Source organism: Psittacula echo, assembly GCF_963264785.1.
Source record: "Psittacula echo genome assembly, chromosome: 12".
NCBI classification, from domain to species: Eukaryota; Metazoa; Chordata; class Aves; order Psittaciformes; family Psittacidae; genus Psittacula; species Psittacula echo.
Genome location: NC_137747.1, coordinates 10,848,261 through 10,873,625, shown reverse-complemented (window position 1 = coordinate 10,873,625; position 25,365 = coordinate 10,848,261). Strand labels below are relative to the sequence as shown.

The following is a 25,365-nucleotide window of genomic DNA, read 5'->3' as shown; positions in this document are numbered from 1 at the left end:
CTCTAAGTTTTTCTTGCACAAAACAATACATAGTGACTATTCACAGTTGTGTGCTAGCCAGTACCATGAAAGAAAGTAGCACAGTTCCATAAATGGGGTTATTGATGTCTCTACCGAGATTTGTATTTGAGCAGCACAGTGATTGTTACAAGAGAAGCTGCCATCAGGCATCAGATATGCTACATGAATAAAATCTCAATGGCAATTTGCGGTTTTTTCCACAATCAGTTACGACTTAAATGAGCAAGGTGGAACTATGTACATGTACATTCCCAAGTAATTTCTCACTGGAACAACAACATATATCACAAATTGCTGTATGATTGCAAGATAAAAACTGTATGGCATCTTCTAGGCTTTGTTTTTAAGTGATCAAGATGAAAATGCTTAAATTGCAGCATGGAGGTGGGAATTTCCAAGTAAACAGGAAACAATTTTTGGAAGATTATTAAACGCAGCAGGGGAATGAAAACATTCCTCCTTTTCCATTTAATTTTGAAAATGCTGATAATAGAGATGAATCATTCAGTGGAGGCAAACTAAAAAGTTGGCCGCATGCACCATCAGAACAGAGAAAAGACTGTACCAATTCCCTCCCTGCACTGTACCTGCCCAGTAAATTTCTCTTTCAATGTACTGAATTTAGAGCATCATTTGTCTCATTCCACAGAGTTTATCCCTGGGTTTACTTTAAAAAAGATTTAAAATGTATGTAAAAATAAGTTTTGCCTTTGAAAGAATAGTATCTACGCAAGGGTGATATTTACGATTTATGGTTTGGAGGTCAATATAGAGAGCAGAAACAAGCAACGAGCCTAGCACAGAAGAAGGGCAGTAGCCTACAGACCACAGCTGGAGTGTCAAGATACCACACTCCTTTCCTAACTTCATATTCAGAAATAAGAGGTATTGCAGAAACAAGCTTTGAAGAAATAGAGCGACTCTTGATTGCCAGAGATGGCAATGAAAATGGAAAATAGCAGAGTAGATCTGCTATTAATTTGCCATTATGATTACTTTAAAGCTGTAATAGAAGCCTCAGAAAATAGCATTTGGTCATTTCTTGTGACATTCCTTGAATGGGAATTGAAATATTCACAGAATTAGCTTGTCTCAAAAGAGCTGTAGATCAGACTGCAAATCAGACCCTTGTCCCTGGAAGCTATAGTGGAGTAGGACAGTCTCAGCTCAGCCATCCCGTCTGCAGAACTGCTGCTCAAACACTCCCTACCATTCCAGGAATTTCTCAAGCGTGTAAGTGAAGATTAAGTAAGAAGCTCATTTAAAGCAGTACCTTGGCAAGTTACTGTTCCTACTGCATTTCGTTCAGGATATAGTTGTCTGCAAAATGATTTAGGCATCATCCACATGTTTTGTTTAACACTGGTGGCATGAGATCATTTTATCTTTTTTGGCCAGATAGCAGGCAAAGTAGACAGAACCAGGAAGCCATTCAATCCCAAACCTATGTGACTCTAGTACTTTATTATCACAGATATTCCCATAAGAAAGAGAATGGGGAGATACTGAAAAGGCACTAAGAATTCCCTGAGTGCCCTGTAGTGATCAGCGAGTGCTTCTGTGGTTTCTACCAGCCCTGTCAACTGGGTTTCTTCCATCCACTTCTGCCCTCTTAGTTGTGGAAATACAAGGATTTTATATCTTAGACTTTGGTTACAGATGAAATACAGATAGAAATCAAATGTCAAAGAAGGAATAGTAGCTAAAACAAATGCTCTGGTGGAGGTTTTCTTGGGCTTTTAAACTTTATTAATGCTTCTCATATGGTACAGACAGTTCTTAAGCAAATGGTTTTATCACCTGGTATATTCTCACCATATGCAGTTCCTACACTGTGCATTTGGAGAGATGGACACAAATAAAAATAAAAAGACACAAATAAAAATAGATAGAGACTCAGTAAGACAGATGTCCTGAAGTCATAAATAACAAGGAAGTGGTCTCACTGGCAATAAGAATCACAAGAAAGCCCTTGGAGCTCCTCATTTCCAGTCAGTTCATTATCCTTTTTTCTTGGTTGTGGGTTGGCTGCTTGGGAGATAAGAAGTTGACAGCACAAAAAGCAGTTCCCACGTACAGCAATGAATACCAAAGGAGAAGGAGTGCCTAAATATCAGCCAGTTCCTGAAGCCAGCAAGCTGCCAAGACTTGCCAACCCTCCAACCACTCTGTGAAATATTCAGCACATTTTTGTAATCTGCAGTCAATATTTTAATGATGGTAACTGCTCTGTGCAATACTGCGGTTATTCCTCCCAGAGCCTGACAGCCTGGGGCCAGGCCATGCAATCACATAGACGATGTCTGCAAAATATAAACAGCCGAGAGCCAAATCAAGACTCTTCAAATCAGCAGGGAGAAATGAGCAGCAGCTTAACTAGCTGTGTAAATGGAGAAGGAAGAGGAACAGTTATTATACAGAGTCAAGCGAGCACAAGCTTAACCCACAGCACAGCAACATCACCCTATCCAACACAGGGAGGCCAGGCTCTGCGTGGCCGTCACTGCTGAGACAGAGTTGGTCCCATGCTGTCCCACATGGAGACAGTTGTCAGCCCTGTGGGGCCAGAGGATTTTGCTCTGACAGAAGCTTGGTGGCTGTTTATATTATAATTACTTTCATGTCCCTGCTGTACCCTAGAGGCCAAAGGCTTTTGTGCTGGAGCTTCAGATCCAAACCAAACTCCTCATCTATCACACAGTTGTCAACTGCTCTGTGTGTGTCAAAGGGGTGGAAACTAATGTGGCTGTGCCCCTGCTGAAGATGCTGGGCAAGAGCTTCTTACAGCTAGTGGAGTAACTTCTAGAGCTCCTAAAAATGGTCAACAGTGTGAATGGTTTGATGTCTGAGACATCCCAAACTAGATAAGGGGAGAGGTTCTGACCTGGTGGATATTGCTCTGCAGTACTGCCCTGAGATGTAGAATAAACCAGGCAACAAAGAGGAAGGAAACAAACCACAATATTCCTTACATTTGGCTGCAGGGTTATGACCCCTCAGAAAGTCTGGGCATCTGCAGCTCTTGTTTAGATCAGGAGCAGTTGTGGTGATCAGTGTTTCTGAAAAATGCCCCATTGCTTGCTTCTTTAGAATACTGTGATGACGTAAATAGACTTCCTGTTAGTGCCTGCTCTGTAGGAACTGTGCACGGGTTGTGAAGTTTTACTGCACACAGAAGATCTTCCATATACAGATGTCAAATTCTGGCTGTTTTGTCCAGCTTCCCCCAAGAAGTGGGACAGGTTTGCTGTGAAGTTCGTGTTCTGGATGCGTGATGGAAGAGTGCCCTATGGCTGCATGTAGCCTTCATTTGTACAACAGATGGTCTTGGTGCTGAGGTGATCATGTCTGAGTGATCATAATTTGTGAACTTGAGCTTTGAGTTCAGTCAGTTGGGTCTGTTTCATTAGGTTGCTCGTGATGACCAAGAGGCTTGATGTTTCAGTTACTGATTATAGCAACTGCAGGTTGCACTCTACAGGCTGACGTATGGCAGTTGGGAACATCAGGTATGCACAGCTGAGTTATACTGACCTTGCCACGGAGGGAGGCTTTAAGAGATTTGGGATACTCTTGTGTGAATACGTGAATTGCAGCAAGGAGTTTATGGAAAGATGAAAGATGCTGAATTTTAATGTGCTGGGGATTTTGGTAACTGAAATTGATGGTAATAGAAGTTGTGCCTTGCTCAGTCCTCTCTGTACACTGGTCGGAGAAGGACCACTGAAGAATCTGCAACCTGCAGGCAGTTTAAAAATAACACAGCAGACAAGAGCTGCAGGCAAATCTGTAAGGCAAGCGTGCTCTGTTTCCTGATGAATTAGTTTGTAATGCAAGTCTGCATGTTTTCCCCTTTATTGTCATTGTGTCTGTCTGTGCAACTCAGATACAGAGTTAAAAAAGGAATAAAGGTTCCCTCTGGTCCACTCCAGAGGGTATTGACAGTAAGAGGAATCAAAATGACCTTTTTGGCTTTTGGGAGAGAGGTGCCTTTACTACTACTAACTTTCATTGCTGCCTAGAATTATTGCCTACCCCTAACAAGGAGAGTAAGGAGGATGTGACAGCAAGAGCTGAGCTGTGAAAGCATTCATGTCTAGTACTGCTCAGTCCTGAATCATGCAAAGCCAGATATGTGTGAGGTGAGCCAAGAAACAGCACTTCTCTGCAAAGGGTGCTCTATACAGGTGGGGTGGCACTTATCTAGTGAGAAAAAAACTGCAGAGGAAAGAAGGAAGAAAAGATTGGTTTGGGTATAGAATAAGGACTACCCTGAGCTTTGGGAGGGAGAATTGGCAGCAGGACCAAAGCCCTTTTCTCCCTCTTTCAGCATCCTGAAAGAGGACAAACTGATAACAATGATTGAGCCTGCAGGGTAGGGGTAAATTGTTTGTATCTAGGAGCCTTTGAACGCTTCTGTTTTGCTTCAGAGAAGCAGAATTCAAACTCAAAAGCTTTCTTATTGCACTAGTTAGATATTTCCTGTGATGGAGCTCTTCCTTGGTTTAAAAATGTTTTCTGTCAACTGCATTTCTGCAGAGATGCTCTGTTTCTTGACTCTCTCTGAAAGAAAATTGTAGTGAAATGTTCCAGTTTAAGTTTCCATTGCAGTTTTTTGAACATACAGTATTTCGAATGACTGTTAGAAATTAGAAATGAAAATAAGAAATGAGAAAAAAAGCTTTTGATGAACTGAAATGTATTTAATCTTTGAAGGACTTTGTATTTGAAGCTGGGAATATTTCAATACTGTTTTGGGTTGGATTGGAAATACTTAAGAGAGTCCTTTGTAAAACAGAAAACCTAGCTCCTAACAGTTACCTAGAAAAGGCAAGGTGCCTGTGGTATGTTACTGGATGTAATCATAAACTAACTTATGCAATGTGGCATAGATTTGTGCTCTGACACATCATATTGTTACACCAGAAAAATACTGAAACAAAATAGGGAAAATTACAGGATTGAGGTGCAAATTCAGACATTTACCTATACAAATGTTTAGGTTTCGTATGGTCAATAGTGTAGGTAAAAATGGTTTGAATTCTTATCTTTTTGTTCTCAAAATTGTAACCCTTAATATTCATAATTTCCCGCCATGGATTTCATCTCACCTAATAGCTTAAACTCGTAAGAAGCAGACGGATAGTGGGCCAGGTTTGTCTACATGAACTGAGTCACCTTAGGGGGGAAAATCTGGCATGGTAAACTTTTGCAGACTTTGGACTCATGGAGGTACATGAAGGCAGGGTGAAAACACTAAGAGAAATGACAGAATGACAAAAGGGAATAGAATCCTTTATGAGCACTATACCCCAAAACAGCTCTGGGTTCAGCTTCCACCGAGCACAGGCTGTTCTTGAGCTGTATTACCTTTCCTTTAGCTGGGTGGTATGAATTCTGATTAGGTTTTTATACTTCCCTGCATGAAAATGCAAGTTACTGTGCTTTCCTTTCTACCTCATGTGGTCTCCAAAGCCTGAGCTTCTATTTTCACTTCATACTGAAATGTTTGCCGTGTATCCTTGTTCTATAATTTCCACTGCTCTTTAGTATGTTAAATTATGATTTAACATTTTTCTTTAATTGAAGGAGAAAAAAACCCAACAACCTAAAACATAATTTGTGGGTGGCAGGAGGGGGCTGTTCTTGCTAGGGAAGTTTATTTCCATTTTGTCATGCTGAGCCGCCCTTCAAAGTATTTGGATTTTAAAACCAGCTTTAGCTGAAATGAACAGGGAAACAGATTATACTTATCAAAGGAAAGAAAGCAGGGAAGCGGCAACTCCAGCTAAATCTCTTAGATAAAAATACTCTTTATATGCTTGAGATTTGTGATTTCTTCCAGAAAATATTCCTTCAGGAAGCTGACATATCACCTAACAGCGCTACTGTAGTATGAACCAGAGTGTAAAGAAATTAATCAGGAACCTTTCATGCTTTTGGATCATTGTGTCAAGTCCCAATAGCACTTCCTGTGCTTTACAACGCACAGTGTGACAGTAGCAATTCATTAACAAAATCAGTTTTTCTGTGTTTGCATAAGTGAACCCACAACATGCTTTACCTTTGTAAGGAAGAACTAAATAACAGTATGAAAATTAGACTAATGAAGGATTGCTGTATAAGCACAGTTAATTCAGTTACCTGAGCCTGTACAATATCTTCTTTGGAGAGGGGAAACTTGACATTTGCATGCTTCTCCCCCAGCGTGAGCTTGCTCAGGCAGCAGACAGGGCAGCATCTCCAGAGAGTCACCAAAAATCTATCCAAATGAAGCCAAATGAGCGCTACCTCTGCAGAGGGCCATAAACCAGATTGTGCATGAAGCCTTGTCCATCCTGCATCTGCAAAGGGATTTGTACCACATGCGTGTTACAAATTCCCAGGACTGGGCACTTTCACCAAGCTTCTTGGAGAGATGCTGTTCTGCAGGACACAGGGAGGCCCATTCCCACAGGAATGGCTTGATTTAGGCTTTCCATGCACTTGTAGTAGTAAAGCTGTTCTCTGCACTGCAGGACCAGTGTTTCGTCACCTGCAGTTGTTTAATTAGCTGTAGCCTTGCTGCAAACCTGTTGAAAAGATGTTTTTTTATAGCTTCCTCAGGGAGTCTGCAGACTGAAACACACCCTGTGCTGTCTCCAAAAGGCACCTTCAACTCTATTTCACTGCAGCTTATCCATGATAGCAGTTACTTTTAGAAGGACATATAACATCCAGGGAAGTCATCAATGTGAGAGCACGATACTTGTTGATAGGAAACTATGCACTGCTTTTTTCTGGGATTCATGCCTCAGAACTGACCTGTTTTTCCTTTTTGGGGAGTCTATGTCTGTCAGGCATACAATCAACTCTGACTTTATATCCAGCCCAAACTTATATGTTAGAGAAATAATCAATCCTCATGTCCTGTGCACTTTTATGCCCTTGTAATTTAATGCATAATTTCCTTCTTCCCTTGAATGCACTGCAGCTCTCTGCTGGTCCTCTGTCACTGTCCAACGCCACTGCTGCCACAAAAAATGTTCTTTCTGCTTTGTGAAACACAGAGCATCTGCCTTTTTTTTCTTTTTTTCCCCTTTATCATTCCTGCTGCTTTGCACTTTCACTTTCCTTACAGCTACTGGCAACAATCACACGAGTCAATAGTCTTTGGCGCATACTCCAGGCCCGCTGTCCAAAACGAGAGATTCGGAAGAAAAAAATACTTGAACAACAAAAATAGGATATAAACCAGAACAGCTACAGAGAAAGGTAGATAGAAAACAGGCACAGTGACTGAATTAGACTTTTGTTTAAAGGTTATGTATCCAATTTGGCTCCTTGTAAAACTGCTATAAAGCTGCCAGTGATGTCCACGTTTGGTTGATATGACCCTTCTTAGGAGGTCATATCACTTGAATGAACAGTTAAATACTGTCTACAGATGGCTTGGTCTGCTGCACATAACATTCTGTAAATATGAGACACATGTAGGAAATACTTTGAGGGGAACATTGTTTGTAAAGATCTATTTATCCCACTATCCGCTCGTATTTTCCAAAGAGGCAATTATACTAACTACTCATCAGTCTCCAAAAGATGGCATGGTACCACAAACTCTCTGTTGTCCTCAGAATCACTAGAAAGACACACACATACATGCATAAACACAGAGTCGCATCAGAGGTTGCAACATCCCCATGGGCCATGGCACTCCTTAAGTGTTAGGTCTTGTGTTAAAAGTGATAAAGTTGACATTATCTGCTACTTACCATGGCACTATTTTAAGGTTCTGATAAGGACCTTAAAGCATGGATCTAAAAAAACTGCAATGTTCTTAACTGTAGAGATCTGGGTATCTTTAAAAAATAATGAGTTCCTGGGAGGTCCCTACTGTTAAAAACTGAGATTCTGCTTCCAAATGATGGGCTCTGGTTAACAATCTTTGAAGTGGTAACAGAACAATATGCCTTCTAAAAGGAAATTCTTTACTGGTTGAGGACCAAGAGAAATAATTGCTTATCAAATTTACTGTAATGATTGTCACTGCTTCTTTGAAACAAGACCACAACCTATTCCTACTGAAAATTGCAGAATCTTCAGGGCAAGAAATTAAAATGGAAATTACTCAAAATATATAAAGCTATCTCCTCTGCAGCTCTTGGAATGACTGCATTCCAAATTGTTTTCTTCTTGTATTGTAGGAGCTAAGAAAAATGAACTACTGAGTTGTATCCTTGCCCTGTGTAAGAAATAAAGAATAGAGACAATGTCCCACATGGCAACAACAAAATGAGAATTTGGCAGGAGAACAGTGATCTCTGTCCATTAACTCTCCATGTCACCCAGCAGCCAAGCAGGGAGAACAGCTGAAAGTAACTGCTATTCCTTTTGCTACTGCAATGTATTGGCCGTGTCTACATTAGCAAGTAATGCAGCCCATTAGAAGTGGGTCTGTGAACAGCTGGTGCTCAGGACTCAACATCTTCTGTCATGCATTTGTTAAGTAGTGTGATCTTGTGACTCCAACTTGACAGAGAATGAGCTCTTTCCTTACAATGTGCAAAGGAAACAAGATTCTTCTTTAAAACATAAATGCCAACCAAACTAAACAACCATTCTTCCAAAAATGAACTATGAATTCCTGTATTTTCTTTCCAGAGGAAGGATAAAGGTCATTACTTCTCTTACTAAATTACAAGATGCAAAAGCCCCTAAACACACATGCAAATTCCTGAGCTGTTGGTATCAAAAGCCCCTAACTTTCATCAAGTATTTGGCTTTTAAATTTTTGGTAAAGTAAAAATTCCCCTGTACCGTATTTTAGCCCATATTACAGCTTTTCTGAAATGTCCATATATACTACACTTCTCTGTTATATATCCCTATGCCCAGAGTGGGCTATGTCTTCCTAGAGACCTTCAGCAAGACATTTTAGCATCAATGAAACCGCTATGTATAAATTAACGAATTAGATAAAATGACAATTTCAGACTTGCTAGAATGATGCTGTAGTTGTGACAGAAAAGGAAAATTTGCTCTACTACACAGATGGATCCATTTAACTTGTTCTGAGGTTTATGGTGCACTGAATTTAGTAGAGAAAGGGCTTTATGCTTAACCTGAGTTCTGGTTTCATCAATTGGAGTGAGGTTTTCTCAACTGCAAGAGCTGAGTTTTGTATTAACTTTTGGCTTCATAAAACATTCTTGCCACACAAACTAGACAATTGTTGCTAAAAACAAGGGAGGAAATACATCGTCATAATTCCATGCCATGGTTACGTTTGAAAGAAGGGGAGGGAAATGTCTTAAATACAATTTGAATATTCATGTTCTCTTCAAGGACAAACTGTGGGTTAGTTAGGTTGTACTACTTCGAACAACCGCAGAAGTCACATAATCAACCTTAACAATATGTTTACAGATAGCTACTATCACTAGAAGTATTAGGCAATAGTATGTACAAGCATGATGTTTAATGACTACAGTACTTACACCATCTTGGAAAGAACTACCTTAAACTGAAATAAACAGAGGAGGAAGGCAGTAGCATGCAAACATATTCAAAGCAGGGTCAAAGAATGCCATGAGCTAAACTAGAATGAAAATGGCACTGCTGAGAAGCGCTTTTTTTTTTTTAACAGTTTTAAACTCTACTCGCAGCACTTGCATTTCAAAGTGTATAGTAGCATTGGTAATGGATCCTTACATCTGCCTTTAAGTTCCTGGAAGGTTTCTGTAAGTTACCATGTGGATAATACATCAGGCATTGTCCTGCTCACCCTAGATGGGCCTGAAGATGAATCAACAGAGGCTCGTAGCAATTCTGAGTTGCACAAGATTTTCCTACTAATAAATTTTCCCATGGCTTTGTCAAGGAGCAAGTCCAGAGGAGGCCACGAGGATGATCAGGGGACTGGAGCACCTCCCGTATGAAGATGGGCTGAGAAAGATGGGGCTGTTCAGCCTGAAGAAGAGAAGGCTGCGTGGAGACCTCATAGCAGCCTTCCAGTATCTGAAGGGGGCCTACAAGGATGTTGGGGATGGACTAATCCTCAGGGACTGTAGTGACAGGACAAGGGGTAATGGGTTAAAATTTAAACAGGGGAAGTTTAGATTGGATATAAGGAAGAAATTCTTTACTGTTAGGGTGGTGAGGCACTGGAATGGGTTGCCCAGGGAGGTTGTGAGTGATCCATCCTTGGCGGTGTTCAAGGCCAGGTTAGATGAGGCCTTGGGTGACATGGTTTAGTGTGAGGTGTCCCTGCCCATGGCAGGGGGTTGGAACTAGATGATCTTCAGGTCCTTTCCAACCCTAACTGTTCTATGATTCTATTCTATGATTCTAAGGCAACTTAGTGGTGGCAGCCACGATGGTGGATATGGAGCAGCTTGAATTGGCCTTGGTAAAACAACCCCTCTCTTTATCGTGTTTCACATACACACCAATTGCTGATTGGAATCCTGCTCTGCACATTTGATCTGAGCAGGTAAAACTGCCTCGGTTCTACATTTACGCCTTAATTTATAGTGTAATAAGGTAAAAAAAATTATGTCCTTCTGCAATAGTGAGAGGTGTCTATGGAGCACGTGCTGGCACTTCTGTTCTGCTGGGGCAGTGCTTATGCACAAGAACAAAAAATACCGCTTTCAAAATATCAAGCATATCAGGAGACTCTGCCTTTGTACCAACAAGTTTTGTTAATTTTACTGGCAACAGGTTTTGAGTTCACATGTTAAGACTAACAATCCTAGGTATTTCTTTGGTCTCCAGCTCTTGCTTCTCATTTGGTCGTGTTTTTGAGAAGGAGCCATCTAAGAAATGTTTTTTCTAACATTTGCCTTTCATCATCTAGAAAATTTGCCCTTTTCCCTCTTGTTTCCTTATCTTTTTCTGATTATTTTTTTTAAACGCAAAAGGGGTAACCATGTCTGTGACAAATGCATGAGGTTTTTATTAAACAAGTAACTGATAGTCTTGTTACTTCAACCATATCCTGGCCTGGTTTTATAAGCCTCACAAAGCCCAAATAGCATGGAAGGAAAACCAGCATGGAATATTTTTACCCTGTCTGACCTAAATTTATGTAATTTTTAGTTTTTCCAAGAGAAAGAGAAGTGGAATAACTACTCCTTCTTCTCAGTTTCTTTTCAGCTTTCATATTTTAACTGTGTTCTTAGCTGCTTGCATGAGTCATGGAGAGCTGGAAACAGGACCTTCCGCCCCCCCCACGCCAGCAGTATTATTATAACTGCTTCCTCATGAGAAAGCCTGTGTGTGTTTTGAAGGATACCACTAGAAAGCCACAAAAATCTCCTGAAAACTTCTTGGTGCCAGAAACATACCTGGGACCTAATAGAGGAAGTGATAATACCTTAGGTGCAAAATCTGATTGCTTGTGAGTGTAATGAAAAGCAAGATATTTAAAGATTTCCGTATCACTTTGTCTGGAAATTTATGACATTGTTCTTTGACATTTGCAGATATTTCAGACTGCTGTTGACTTAGTGGATTGTTTTGTGTAATGATGGTATGGAGTTTCGCTGGCCTAGGCATAATGTGGATTTGATCCTGTCATGTTCCAAAAAACTCTGAAATCCACAGGCTTTTATGAGAACTGAATGTTCAGTGCTTGCCACGCTGATCCATGCTATTCTAAGATAACATGTTCATCATTGCCTGTTCCTTCCTATGCAGTGTAAGTTATATCCAAACCAAATCTCTGTTTGAAACTACCTATAATATTATATTTAGAAACAGGTGAAGCTCATGGCAGAAAACCATTCTTCATTCTGAAACTTTATTTAGAGTAAGTCAGATCCCTCTTATTTTGGCTCCCATCTAGACTGAGCAGAATATATCAAACAGGTCAGGTATTGGTATCAAATATGCCTGTCAGCTCTATAGCATTTGTAGGCATTATTATGCCTTATGCTGCCCTGTTTCAGTCATGTTAGCTCAAGCTCATGTGCCTCTAAATAGAGCTTCAGTCCTAAATTCCTGAACGTAAGGTCAGACAAGAAGTTTGTCACACTGAAATTGTATCTCCCCATTCAGAGACTATTCCCTTTCTCACTAGGCTCTCCTTCCTCTTCTCTACACACATTCTGCTTTTACATGAACTCTGGTTTTTGCTATCATTTCACCATTTGTACAGATCTGACTTCTTATCCTCCAGGCAGCCTTCTCTTCCTGCTCAGTGCAGTTTACTGATCCTCTGGACAATAACAGCCTGACTTTAATCAAGACTACACAGGAAAAGCTTTTTTTCTCAGAGAAAGCTTTTAGACGTTACAAGTATTCATGATTCGTTTACCACATTGGGTAATGAAGCAGAGCTAAAAATACCATATGTTCCTTTGACATTGCCCATTCATTACAATAAATGACTGAAATTTCTGTGACTGCAGAACAAAACATGTTTTATGTTTTTGCTTTTAAGTGAAGCTGTGTATAAAGCACTTTGCCGCTTGGAATATCCTCTTAGTGTTTTACATAAGAGGATAACAAAGTTTATTTGGAGAAGGCAGAGAAGCCTGCGGCTTGTTTTCCTCTCATTTTTTAAATGAATGAGGAGATATCTTAGAATGTGAGATCATGGAAATGTATCTGGCCAAATTTTCTCAGTTATGAAAAAATACAGCAAGGAACATTATTGAGACTGCCCTTTGGAACATCACCTCTTATTGGCAATTCACTGCACCAGATAAGCAGAAGTCCTTTCAATCATCTTCAAACATCCTATGCAATCTGTGTAAGTCTGTTTCAACAACTGAGATGAGATTATCAAAGAATAAGAAAGAACTGACACATAGGACCAGATTGTTTGAAGATGTTTATTTTAAGCCATTTCACATAGTCTCATTCACTATTTTGGGGGTTTTGAATTCAGAGAAAGATACAATTTTTTTTCCCCAGCAATGAAAGCTGTGCAGGCAGATGCTCTTGCTTGCACAAGAAAAGAACTTACAGTATTTTTGAAAGTACATTAAAATAAAAAGTTAAAAAAAACCCTCAACTAATTTCTTCCTTTCAAGTGCTGAAATGATCTAATGCTATTAATAGAAGATTCTTTCCCTGTGGAAAATTTATTCTTCTATTTAAAGCTACTGGGGAAAAGCTTGAAAGAAGAAAAAATGATGATTCTGACATCTGGCTGTTGGTATAGCCTTTGAATGATGAGTTCAGATTATGGCTCTAATGTTTATTTGGAAATAAGTCAGAGTAATCGACAAGACACCCTTTCTCCACACAATTGCATGCAGTGGTGCATACTTGCTAGAAGCCCACCCAGCTTGTCCCCTAGTGCTGAGGGAAGCAAATTTGAGGATACTGCACTGACAGCAGTGAAAAACAGGTTTTTCTTCATGCAGAGAAATGGCTAATGAAGCAGTAGAACTTCCCCATGCTGCTGAGCACTGAAGCCTGACTCTGGCCCAACTGGCCCATGATTAGCAGAGCAGGTGTTAGCCTGTCCCCATGATCTTCCTGCAGAGGTATGAAAGTGATACTAGCTGTGATGACATTTTGTGTGGGCACAGGACTAGAAATTCCTGTCACAATAAATCAGCAAACAGAATACCTCCCCAGGAGTTTAAAGAGGACATTTTATACTGAATAGCTCATATCTTGCTTCCAGGCACCTGATCCATTAGGCTTTACTGTTCTGACATGTGCTGGCACTCAGTGATTTCCTTCACAGGTTGACCACACAGCCCAGGTGCTGTTCCAGTGATTTACTCTGGAGTTATGTGAGTTCCGTATCTTGTGCATTCCTGGTGGGATGATTCAGAAATCATATTTGCAAAAAAACAGGGGCATGTTACCCAAAACATGTGATTCACAATAAAACCACCAAAACCAATACAGAATGCTTAAAGCTGAATATAAACCACACCTTATGATTTTGTTCTTTATTTTGTTTAGTAAGGAAACAGAAACAAGAGATATTTGTAAAATGTACAGTGAAGCATTCTGCTAAAGATCTCCGAGCAACCCAAACAAACCAGGGTGCTTAAATATCACTGTAGCATTTGTGTAAGTAGGTGCTCTAAATGGAGCTCTGAGAAGCACTGCCACGTTAGAAGGGTGCTGGATAGGAGAAGTTACATATTTCTATGATCTGTGCATGGCACTGAATTAGATACAGCAACTCAGATTCCCTAACACAACTTTTCTTCCACAAAGTAGGTTAACTCTTAGAAGATACAGACACTAAGTAGGCCTTGGTTTTCAGTCTTTGGCTGGCACCCACTCTATCTAGTTTTAGGGCATTTAATATCATGGTCCAATGATACAAAGTGCAGATCCAGTAGAAATTCACTCTGCCATGTAAAGCAGGTTCAAAAAATGCTGATCAATCAGCTTTGTTCCTGCAAGCTTTTTGCTGGATCAGGTATCATTTGTCTGTGCCACTTGCACTTCATGTCGCATCAAGCTTTGTCTGTCTTCCCTCAGTTGGCATCAATCTGGCACAAAAAGCACAGAGCTGGCATAAACTGTTTCACAGCTCTGGCTGATTTGACAGAAATATGATCATTTGCCCATGCCTGAGCTGGATGAAACCTGCACTGCTGTTAAAAGCCATGGTGCACAGATCTGGTGTTGCCATCAATCTCTTGTACGATGGCAGAGCCTGTCAGTGCCAGAAGATGATGTGAAACTAATGGAACGTTTCTGTCTGCTGCCCCAGCACAGGGGTCTGGGTGGCAAGAAGCAAAATGAGACACCACGTGGTGGCTCTTGCCTCTGTACACATCACTTCTGCTCAGTGACCTCAACTTTCAACAACAGCTACATGCTACATGAACAGCAAGGAGAGAGTTTTCACGGCGTATGAGCCTGTTCTGTGCAGCTGCAGCAGGGTGATGCAGAACAGCTCAATTTTTGGAGCAAAACATACCATCCTTTTCCTCATGTTTGGTTTTGGCTTTGGGCTTTTTGCTTATGCACTACAAATGCATGCATGCTCCACCTTCCCCAGATTCAGTAGATATTCCATATGTGTCTGTATACTACATAATACATCTATCCAGTATATGTGTATGCATGCAATATTATACATTATATTACACAATCACATATTGAAAAAATTAAATTATCAGGAAGTCTGCTGGTAATATGGATTTGATTATAAAATAGCTACTTCTCATGTAGGTCAGAGTGAGAGAGGTTTGAGAGCTTGATTTTAGGGTGGCATAGTCAGCACCAGGGATCTTGTAAATCCAACTAAGCTACCTGCCAGATGTATCTTTGCAGAACCCACTGCAGTGTTTGACTAGTTCGGCCATGCTGTTTCCAACCTGTTCTCAGTAATGCACCTCTATGTTGACTTTCAAATAAAAAAAGGTACAAGTTACACGTTAAATTTTGGTATCTATTACAGTGCTGTCTTGAATGTTCATATTTCTAATGCTAAATAATAGGGTGAAAGGATTGTAAACAAAGTTGAACTGCAGTTCCCACTGAAGGGCTCTTGAGCTCTCTTTTCCTGTTATTTTTCTTTGATTTTTCTTCTTCTGATTTGTATTTCCTTTTTTTTTTTTTGTCTCTCTTCTCTTTCCTTTTTTCTTCCCCTGGAGTTGGCAGAAGGGCAAGGAGAGAAGGGCAGTTCACTTAGTACTTAGTAAACATTAAAAATTAAAAGCTTTGGTAGTTCAGCATCTCCCAAGCCAAAACTGACAAAACTAGCTGAAAAACCCCAAATGTTCCTGTTTCAAATTGCTAACTTGTATTTGCTGAAAATGTTCCAGGCTAGCTGCAGGGTTTAACTTGTGTTTTGACCATTTAAGAAGGAAAACAACTCTCTAACTCCATGATGCACTTTGGCACTCAGCAAATTCATTTTACCATGGCAACTGTAAAGCCACTTCGAGACGTACAAACTCTTCAGTAAAGTGGTCCTTGGCATCTTGCTCTGCCAACTAACCTGGATACTCCATGGTCATTAAAAACATAAAAACCCCCTACTTAGCTTCGTATCATGTGTTAGTATCATGTTTTCCAATCGTTGTGTTAATATAACAGCTGAGTTATACAGATATACACCCAAAAGCTCTACAAAAGAGGAAAGCTAAAATAAAATGTGTGGTGTGACCTATTTCAGGTTGAGCCAGTGCTGGAAGGAGAACCTTCACATCTGAATAGTGGTCCAGCACTCTGCCTTTTAGCTTCTTTAGCTAAATCTTGCTGCCCAGCAAATTCTGACTGCAGTCACAGGCCAAGGAAATTCCGCAGAGTTGCCCAGTGGCCTGATGTATCTTATCTTGCTACGAACATGAAAGAATCCAGAAACTGTGAGGTCGGTACTGTCTGGAATGAGTGGGAGCTGAAGGTGCACGAGTGGATAATGTAGCCGTTGGTTCTCTAAACAGACCTGACGTGTGGAGAATGACTCCACTGGCAGTCACAGGAAAGTACTTTCAGTGATTGTAGTGTGTAGCTGTACATGAAGTGTGTGTGTATTTAGACCTCAATTGATCAGTAGTTGCCACAGTCTATGTATGAATTATGTAATGCCTGTATTCTTGGCTAGTTCTGACTACATACATGTAACCACTCAGTTACAAAGGAAAAGCCAAGGATTGCCAATATACGGCTTTTTGCAGATTCATTTAATCATCTCTTTGACACCACGGCCTTAGATTCGGTGCAAACAGAAGGACAACTTCACAGCTCTCACAATTTGCAGAATGAGACCTTGCTATACAAGCATAATTTATTGCCATGATTTTTCTCTAAATAGATTAATCTTTGTAGAAAATGAGCAGAGGCTAATGAGGGTTGAGGCACAGATGGGATGGCACCAGTAGCTACTTCATGCAAACACAGCAAAGTAATAGTTTTTAGCATGACATTTAATAGGATCAAGCTCTGCTAGGATGCACAGCTATAGGGGAATTGATTTTGAAGTCAAATCTGATGCTGCCTCGCTGTCTTCAGTGGAAATACATGACACATGGTCTATTTCATCTTGCCTTCTTCAATTTAATCACACTTTTAATGAGTAGAAACATAAAAAGTAAACAGCTTGTTTCTCCTCTACAATAATACTAATTTTCTTACTACATTCTTTACTCTGAATAACTAGAATTCATTTTTAGACCCTTGTTCAGTATTTCATTTGAAGAACTTCACAAGCATCTTTGTTGTGGATCTTTAGCAATGTTCACTTGTGTACTGATAAGCAATGCAAATTTCCTGGGATTTTCTCCCCTCTCAAACAGGGTTCTGTCATGCAGGTCACGGGGAAGGTCTGTTTCTTGGTTTACTGATGAATCCAGCTCCATTCCCAGTTGAGAGAAAAGCAAGAGCTATGTCTACAAGAATACAATTGCATTGTGGGTCATTTATATATTAGCCCCTCATTTACAGATGGTCCCTAAAATCCAAATGTTATTCAGGGATGTGTTGCCCTCTATTATGAATTCTGAATACTGAATAATGAACTACTCAAAAAAAAAAAAAAAGTAGCCCAGTGGGAGAAGCATCAAACTGTGTTTCAGTAGTTATGGAATGACAGATACATGTTTGTGTCTTGCTATATGTGCAAATGACAGTTAACTTCAGTTACTTCAGTACATTCATAATGGCATTCGGTAAGTTGCCATGCTATTGAATGCATGGAACAAGATAATACAGTGTGTCTTTTGGTATAAATTGCTTCTGAATAATCACAGAAATGCATATTCACAGTAAACGTCTGACTAAGGAAGGCCAAACCCAATTTCTTTGCCTCAACCTATTTAAAATCATGAGTCAGAGATCCAGAATACCAAGATTGATTAACTGATGGATTGACTTTGGCTTTTGTTTTACCAGCAAGGACTCCCTAGCCTAATGGCTGCCTCCTCACTCCTTGTCTGCAGCCAGGAAGATTAAAAAAGGTTCAGCTTTCTGCATGAAAACTGAAGATTTTTTTGCAACTTCCTGGTTCTAGAATTTTATAATCCCCAGTTCCAAATGTGATGCTCGCTATAGTGACAGTTGACAGCTCGGCAGATCCAAAGGCTTTTTGCCTATGCCATCAGTTCACTTAAGACAGCAAAAGCTAGATCTGGAGAAGATATTTGGGATAAAATTTCTCAGTGACACCTTTGAGTTGAAGAGTATCTTTACCCTCCACCACCAGAAAAACTGATTCATATTTCTATTATGAAACCATTTGTTTCAACTTCCTTCAGTTTCTCGAAGTATGAAATGCTGAACGTTTCCTTCAAATGGAAAATTCTAAAACAGTTTTTCAGAACTGCCAGCCTAGTAAAATATCAGTTATTCACACAGCTCCAAGGATCTCTGGGTTTTCAGATTGTTGCACTGCTGTCTCATTTTATACATTATAATTAGGTTTCACTGTGCAAATCTCCCTGGAGTACAGCATTTATTGCTTTCCAGATGATTGTTAAATGCTGTATTGAAAGGGAGTTATCACCTATCTTCCATCTTCCTGAGAGGAATATGAAAAACAGGGAAAAGTTGTCATTATCTGAGGTAATGAGAAAGCCGAGAGGCTCCTGCTGTTTTTCTCCACTTTGGGCAGCTGTTTGTAGCAGTGCAGGTGGAACACGCCAAGTACAGCTTACAAAGGGCACCAGGCCTGTGCCATGCAAATAGGCTCAGTCCTAGTTCTCTGGCACTGAAAATAAGGGAGACGACTTGTGGCTTGGTGACGGAGGGACACAAAATGTCCCTTGCCTGTATTGCTATTGAGTAAAAATCAGAAATTTACATTCTTGAAGTTTCTAATACTTCAGATCTGTTCATCTTCCAAAGTGCTGCCTAGGTGTTATGCTTGGTGCTTGTGCCTGGATAATCTTGCAATAGCCTGAGATCTACTTTTAGGTAAAAATAGAGTGCTGCAAAAATAACATTAAGGTCTGCTAGTTCAGGTTTCTGTGAGTGACAGAGCTTATTTCTTCTGAAGAGCCATTAATAGATTTTGCAAATAGACAATAGAAATTAATTAATTTTCTGGCCCACGTGGTTATTCCAAAGAGGTTGGTAAAGTGAGTCATAAAGGCTCAATAACCCCTGGTTTCATGTAAGTTACATGACTTCTAAGAATACCTCAAGATTTTCTGAGGAGGGAGGTGAACTTTCTGTAGAAAGAATCAAAGAACAGGGATCTGAAGGACTTTGGTGCACAAAATGTGTGGAGAAAGCTGGCACAAGCAGCCTCAAGGGAAGATGGGATGGCAGTGACCTATGCTTTGTATAAATGAATCCTGTCCTTTGGTTTACTTTTAAAGTAATAGTTAGCAGCAAAGTTATAAATCACAGACTTATAGAATGGTTCAGGTTGGAAAGGACCTGAAGATCATTCAGTTCCAACACCCTGCCATGGGCAGGGACACTTCACACTAAACCATGTCACCCAAGGCTCTGTCCAACCTGTTCTTGAACACTGTCAGGGATGGAGCATTTACCATTTCTTTGGGCAACTCATTCCAGTGCCTCAGCACCCTCACAGTAAAGAACTTCTTCCTTATATCTAACCTGAACTTCCCCTGTTCAAGTTTTAAACCCATTTCCCCTTGTCCTATCACTACAGTCAGATTAACCAGAAGCAGAAGGCTGAGAGGGGGCTGGCTGCATTAAATATTACAACAAACTGTCAGATTAGTCACACGTGGCATTTTCTGCTTCAACCACGTCACAATGGGAAAAGCTGAGCATTTGTTGTGCAATTAACAAGTCATGGGATGTTTAAACAAATCACTGCTTTCCTCAGGTCAGGTTTCTACCATTTCATTACATTACATTTGAAATTGACTCTGATTTTATATTGTAGGCCTATGTATTCCCTGAAATACATTTGTTTGTATATGTGGAGCATGAAAAATTTATTCCATTAGCAGGTATTCTTTAACTAGGTCTCTAGAGTTCTGTAAAACTGAATTATGCTGCATTTTCTAGTATCTTTTTAATTTTTCATGTTCTAGATAAAAAACAGTTTCCTTTAAAATCATTGCCCTCTTCTCTGTAATGGCGACGAAAGGGGAAGAGGATATTGAAAAGTTCCTCATCAGCATAAATAAGTTAAAATCCCCACTTCATAGAAGCCAAGAGGAATGAAGCTGCTAGTAAATGTTTTAAGAGGAAGCTAGAAGCAGAGATGACCAAAATGAAGCTCCCCAGTCTAAATATATTAGCAACTCTCTTCACTTGTATTTTTAAAATGTCAGATAATCTGTTAAACCTGAAACATCTCTGAAGGCAATGTGGTTGGAAAAGGGATAGTGATACGATGTGTTTAAATACTGGGAGGTAGCATTTACAGTTCCTAATTTGCAGGTTAAAATTCAGCTTCCTATCCATAAGGCCAGACTCATATCTCTATCACGACTGTCTCTACTCATGTTCCTCCTCTCCTTGTCATCTCCTTCTATCCTTGCTGATGACGCCTCATTTTGAAGGGATTTCAAAGGTTTACAGCAATTTCACAGCAGTAATCCTGTGTCATCCAGCAAGGGAGAGCTGTGTGCACTATTTATATACTTGTACAGTTCTACTTGCTGCATAATAGCAAATTCATGTTTAATTAGATATTTTTGTTCTTTCATTATCAGCTTGCATGCATAATTGTCATAACTGTGCCCATGGGGTAGATTCACAGCTGTATTATACATAAACTGGCCTGACACATCTGCATGCACAGCTTCTCTGTAAATCAGGAGCTGGATATATAAGAGCAAGTACATTACAGATAGCCTGAATAGGTATAATAAAGCACTGTGTGCACCTGCGTTGCAGAATGGAGAGCAAGAATTCCTCTGGTCCAGCCCTGTTAGGAGCTGAGGGACCCTGAGTAATACAACGCAAGTAAGAGCCCAGGGCAAGTGCGAAGCAGAGGTGCTTCCAGGAGCTGCTGTGGCACAAAGTACATTGATTCCCTTTCTCAGAGCTTAGTGTGTTTGCATTGCATAAGAGGCAGACAGGACGTGGTGAAACTGCTCTGACCCTTCAGCAATTTATCCTAGAATATACCAGCAGTGTAGCTCCCTCAGCTTGTGTGGCTTAGTCGTGACCGGTTGGGAAATAGCTTGTTAGGGTGAGGAATGGCTATGGTGATGTCTTCACGAGCAATGGGCCTCCCCAGGCAGCACGGCTATACAAAGAGCAGTGTTACGAGCCAAAGAGAGCCTGTGGGAGGACAAATCTGTAATTCAGGCTGCTGAAATCATGTGAAATCAGGGACCCCTGTGTAGACTGTTCTGCCCTGCTCACCTGTCCTACCTGGTAATGTCAGGCTGTTACCAGCTGGTGTGCTGATGTCTACCAACATCTATGTTATTTCCCTAACAAGATAATGAACCAGGTTTTCTTTGCCAGATACTGTTGTACTATAAGGTTTGTGTTGTTCATTTGGCTTTTGATAAGCAAAAGCTCTCTAACACAGCTAATTGTCATTCCAGTATATTCTGGGCTGGAAGCTGCTTTGTTTATGATGGTCCCTAATGACAGCTTGGAGCACCCTCACCCGGGCTGGTTGTTCTGCCAGCCAGGTGAAATGATTCTAACCAGCTCCTCATTCACACTTCCCTTCCTTATCTCTTCAAAAATGCATTATTTATTTGTAATGACATACAGCAACACAGTTGCTAAATGCTTAGCAAATATAATTACGGTGTTGCTATGACTGAGAGTGGTTCATTGCAGAACTAGCTTTGGTGGATGTATCAGGAAAAAGTGTTGCTAAGGGGCAGCTCACTTGTTTTTGCGGCAAATCCTGTTCAGGAAACATTAATTGTTCCTCCAACACACCCAGTGTTCCCAGCTCAGGATTCTACCCCACGTTTTATGGTATTTGCACTTCAGTGTGTGTAAAGGAGGGGGGTTCAGACAATTATCCATACATTGGACACTATTTGCACTTCTTGCCTCACTTTTCATAAGTACACTTTTCTGTGTGCTTAGACCAAGATACTTCAAACCTAGGAGTACCATTGCTTTAGATTTTTTTAGTGCAGTCCTGCCGCTGACTTGTCTGGTGGCCTTGAGCAACCCGTTTCCTCCCTCTGGGCTTCATTTATCTTGAGTAAAAGAGATGCAAATAATTTAATTCACTGTGAAAGGTATGACTATCCTTTGCAATGTCCATTGGATTTGTCAGATAATGGATGGATGTGTAAAAGAGAGGACATTCCTGGCAATTGCTTTGGCAGGAGGATGCCTTCCCTGTGACAGGAGCTATTCAGCACTGTTTAAGGCAAAGAGTTGTGCAGTGCTAGTGAGCAGGAAATGAGACAGATGCACAGAGTTTCTAAGGTGATGGTGTTCTCATTTGAGCAAGCTTTAATTTTGGAATGCCAACCTTTTCCCTACAGTATCCTCTTAACTTTCCTATTGCTGTCCATGGTATTTTTGGACAGCTTTATCCTGAGTTAGCCATATATTTCACCTGGGTTTCAAACATACTATCTTTTTATCAACTCATAGGCAACTTGTAGGCTTTTTGGACTAATTTAGGGTTTCCTTTTTTCCTAATCACCACATTTTTATATAGTCCCTTTTCTAGAAGCTAAGTACCTGTATGCTGGGTGCATTGCACCTCCTGTCCCCCACAATTGTATTTTGGCTGCTCCCTACTTAAACCCTTTTGAATTGAGTGCTGGGCAGAATGGTACCTTTTTTGGTGGATTCTGAGGTTAGCTGTTTGATGAAGCAGTCATTTACTGTGTCCAACATTATCTATCCCTATGACTTGTACTGAAGAGGCAGTGATCCAGGCTGTATTAGGGCAGTTGATACTTGTCTGTAATTTACAGCTTTTCCTTAAAATTTCATCTCCTCAAGTCTTGCAAGTTGCTTTCACTGAAAACTGACATTTCTAGAGTCACATTTAAGTCTATTTTACTCGCTTGACATATTTTTTCACTGAGATAGTTATGTAAATATTAACCTCTGAAAACAAGAACAAACCACACAGGAGAAACACTGCCTTAACCTGGTCCCCAAAGAGCCATTTGGAACAAATGCCTGTGTGCATAATACAGTTCTTTCTAATTAGCATCTCTGGCAATAAGCCACTTGGGTATATTTGATATGCTTTTATCTTAAGATTAAATTTACATTTGCTGCTAGGTAGCTCTGACATCTTCATTCTTGTTTTAGATCTCTGACTTAATGTGATTATTGTGTGATCACTACTCATAAGAAAGCAGCCTTTATTGGTATATGGCTCAGGATTATCTACAGTGATTGGAACTGTGATCATGCCAATAAAAAATATTTTTTTATAAACTAGCCTCTTAGAATTCAAAAATGATTTCTGTAAAAGTTGCAGATCTGCAACTTGCTGTAGAAACTACCAAGAAAATAATTGATAAATTGGTGTTTTTCTGAAGAGATTGCAATTTAAATACTCCAGAAGGTGCTGGTCAAACTTTACAAGACAGACTGAGGCACAGATTTTAATGATTTTTCCAAAGTTTTGAAGAATTGGCTATAGAATAGATCCTTTTCTTAGCCCAGTGTTGTAACCACAAAACTTTCCTACCACAGAGAACTAAGCACTTTTAAAAATACTTTTTCAAGAGCAGATTCACAATTAGCGTTAGAAATTGTTACAGGTCGTACAAAATCAGTTTATTAGTGATTATATCTGTTGAGCAGCTGCCACAGGACTCACCAGTAAAAAACAAGGAAAAAAAAATACATCAAATGGAAGTGCATTCATAAACATTAGAAATACACAGTAACAGGATTTCTTGTGTCATGAAAAAAACCGTGATTTTCAAAAATTCTATGTTAAAATAAAACCTTCTTGTTCAATTCTTGGAAACAATGAGGAAATTTTCCTAGGTCACATTAGGAACTGACGTCTGAATCAGATCAGTCAGTCATATAATTCAGTTAAAGGATTTTCACCATTAGGTTCCTTACCAGCTGTTTCAGTGAAAAGTGAGTCTTTATTCAGAAGAGCAAAAGGGGATGTAAAATGTCAAACCATTGCAGAGTTTCCTCTCTCAGATATCTCTTGTGGAGATTAGAAATAGCAAAGGCAAACTGCAATAATTAGGTAAAGTGACTGCTGCAAATCAAAGAGGAATCTAATTCAGTTCACCACATGCGCCTTTGGGATTTTCATACCTCATGTACTCAATTAGATTTCAGATTATGTCCATTTACTAAGAAAAACATTTCTACTTCCCCAGGTTAGTAGATTTCTTCCTCCAAACAGCTTTGTACTCCATTCTCTTTACCACAAATGCCTGTTAAGTGTTCAAGTCAAAACCACAGACCAGGAAAATGCTAACACAAAACTGAAAGTCTTCTCCTCACTCTCAGCTGAGATTTGTTCACCTCTAACACCACAAGGACAGCAAGGAGAAGTGTTCCAGTCACTCAAGTCTGAAGCTGTATTGGGCAATTGTCTCTATGACAAGACCACACTGAAGTAAATAGTATGAGGTTACCTGTATGAGGTCTACTATAAATCAACTCCTTTTCAACCCTCTAAAACCTACATAAATCACATTCTGTTAACTCGGGGTTGCTTTATAATTGCAAAATAGTGGTGGATTGCCAGCAGAACAAGCGGTTGGTGTGGACAAAATATTTCCACACATTCGAGATCCATAAATTAATCAAGTATAATTTATCAACTCATAAATTATAATATAGCAGTCATAGCATGCACTTGTGTATAACATTTCGTGCTTGCAACATAGCCACTACAGATTTTTTACAGGTATGAAGATTGGTGCTACTAGGACTTACACATCATAGATTCAATCTATTGACTAACACTCTAAATCTACTGGCAAAACCCATGTTGTTCATTTAAAGGGAGATTAAAATATTTTATCTAGGTTTACTTGAAAAAGATGCTATCCCCAAAAGGCACTGAGAGTCTCCTTAACCCTTTAATATGTAAAATTACTTCTTTTTTAAAGAATAAATAAATAATATGGGTTATTTCAGTGTTACACCTCACAACATTGCGTCAGAAACCATTCAGTGAACAAAAATTTAAGACAAGCAGCTGAGTGCAGGATGATGAACTACATGCGGGAATGGAAACAAATAGCTAAAGGCAGAACAACTTCTTAATCAGCTTTGCCTTCAAAGCACATATCCTAAAACTCTGTCTCAGGCTCAGATTTAAGAGGAGAAAAATTCTGCCTGGGAATGGTGAAGTGTAGGATTAGAAGTAAGAAAGAGAGAAAGATCTGGAGCCAAAATTTCAATAGAGACAAAACTCAGCTGGGGAGATTAAAAAGGAAAGAAAAAAAGTTAAACTCAAAGCACGCTTTTGCCCAAAGCTTCAAACGAACTCCAGGATTTTGGATCACTGTTTCTCTATTGGAAAACACTGATGGGTGGTGGTAAAAGTTTTACATTTATTCCTATCTGCTG

The 25,365-nt window shown here is 39.9% G+C and overlaps 1 protein-coding gene across 1 annotated transcript in view; it reads right to left on the bottom strand.

Annotated features, from left to right (window-relative positions):
- Positions 1–25,365, bottom strand: part of PHACTR3 (phosphatase and actin regulator 3) — a gene marked incomplete at its 5' end in the record, with an annotated part of 107,090 nt that overhangs the window by 48,309 nt on the left and 33,416 nt on the right. The gene's annotated exons all lie outside the window — the stretch shown is intronic.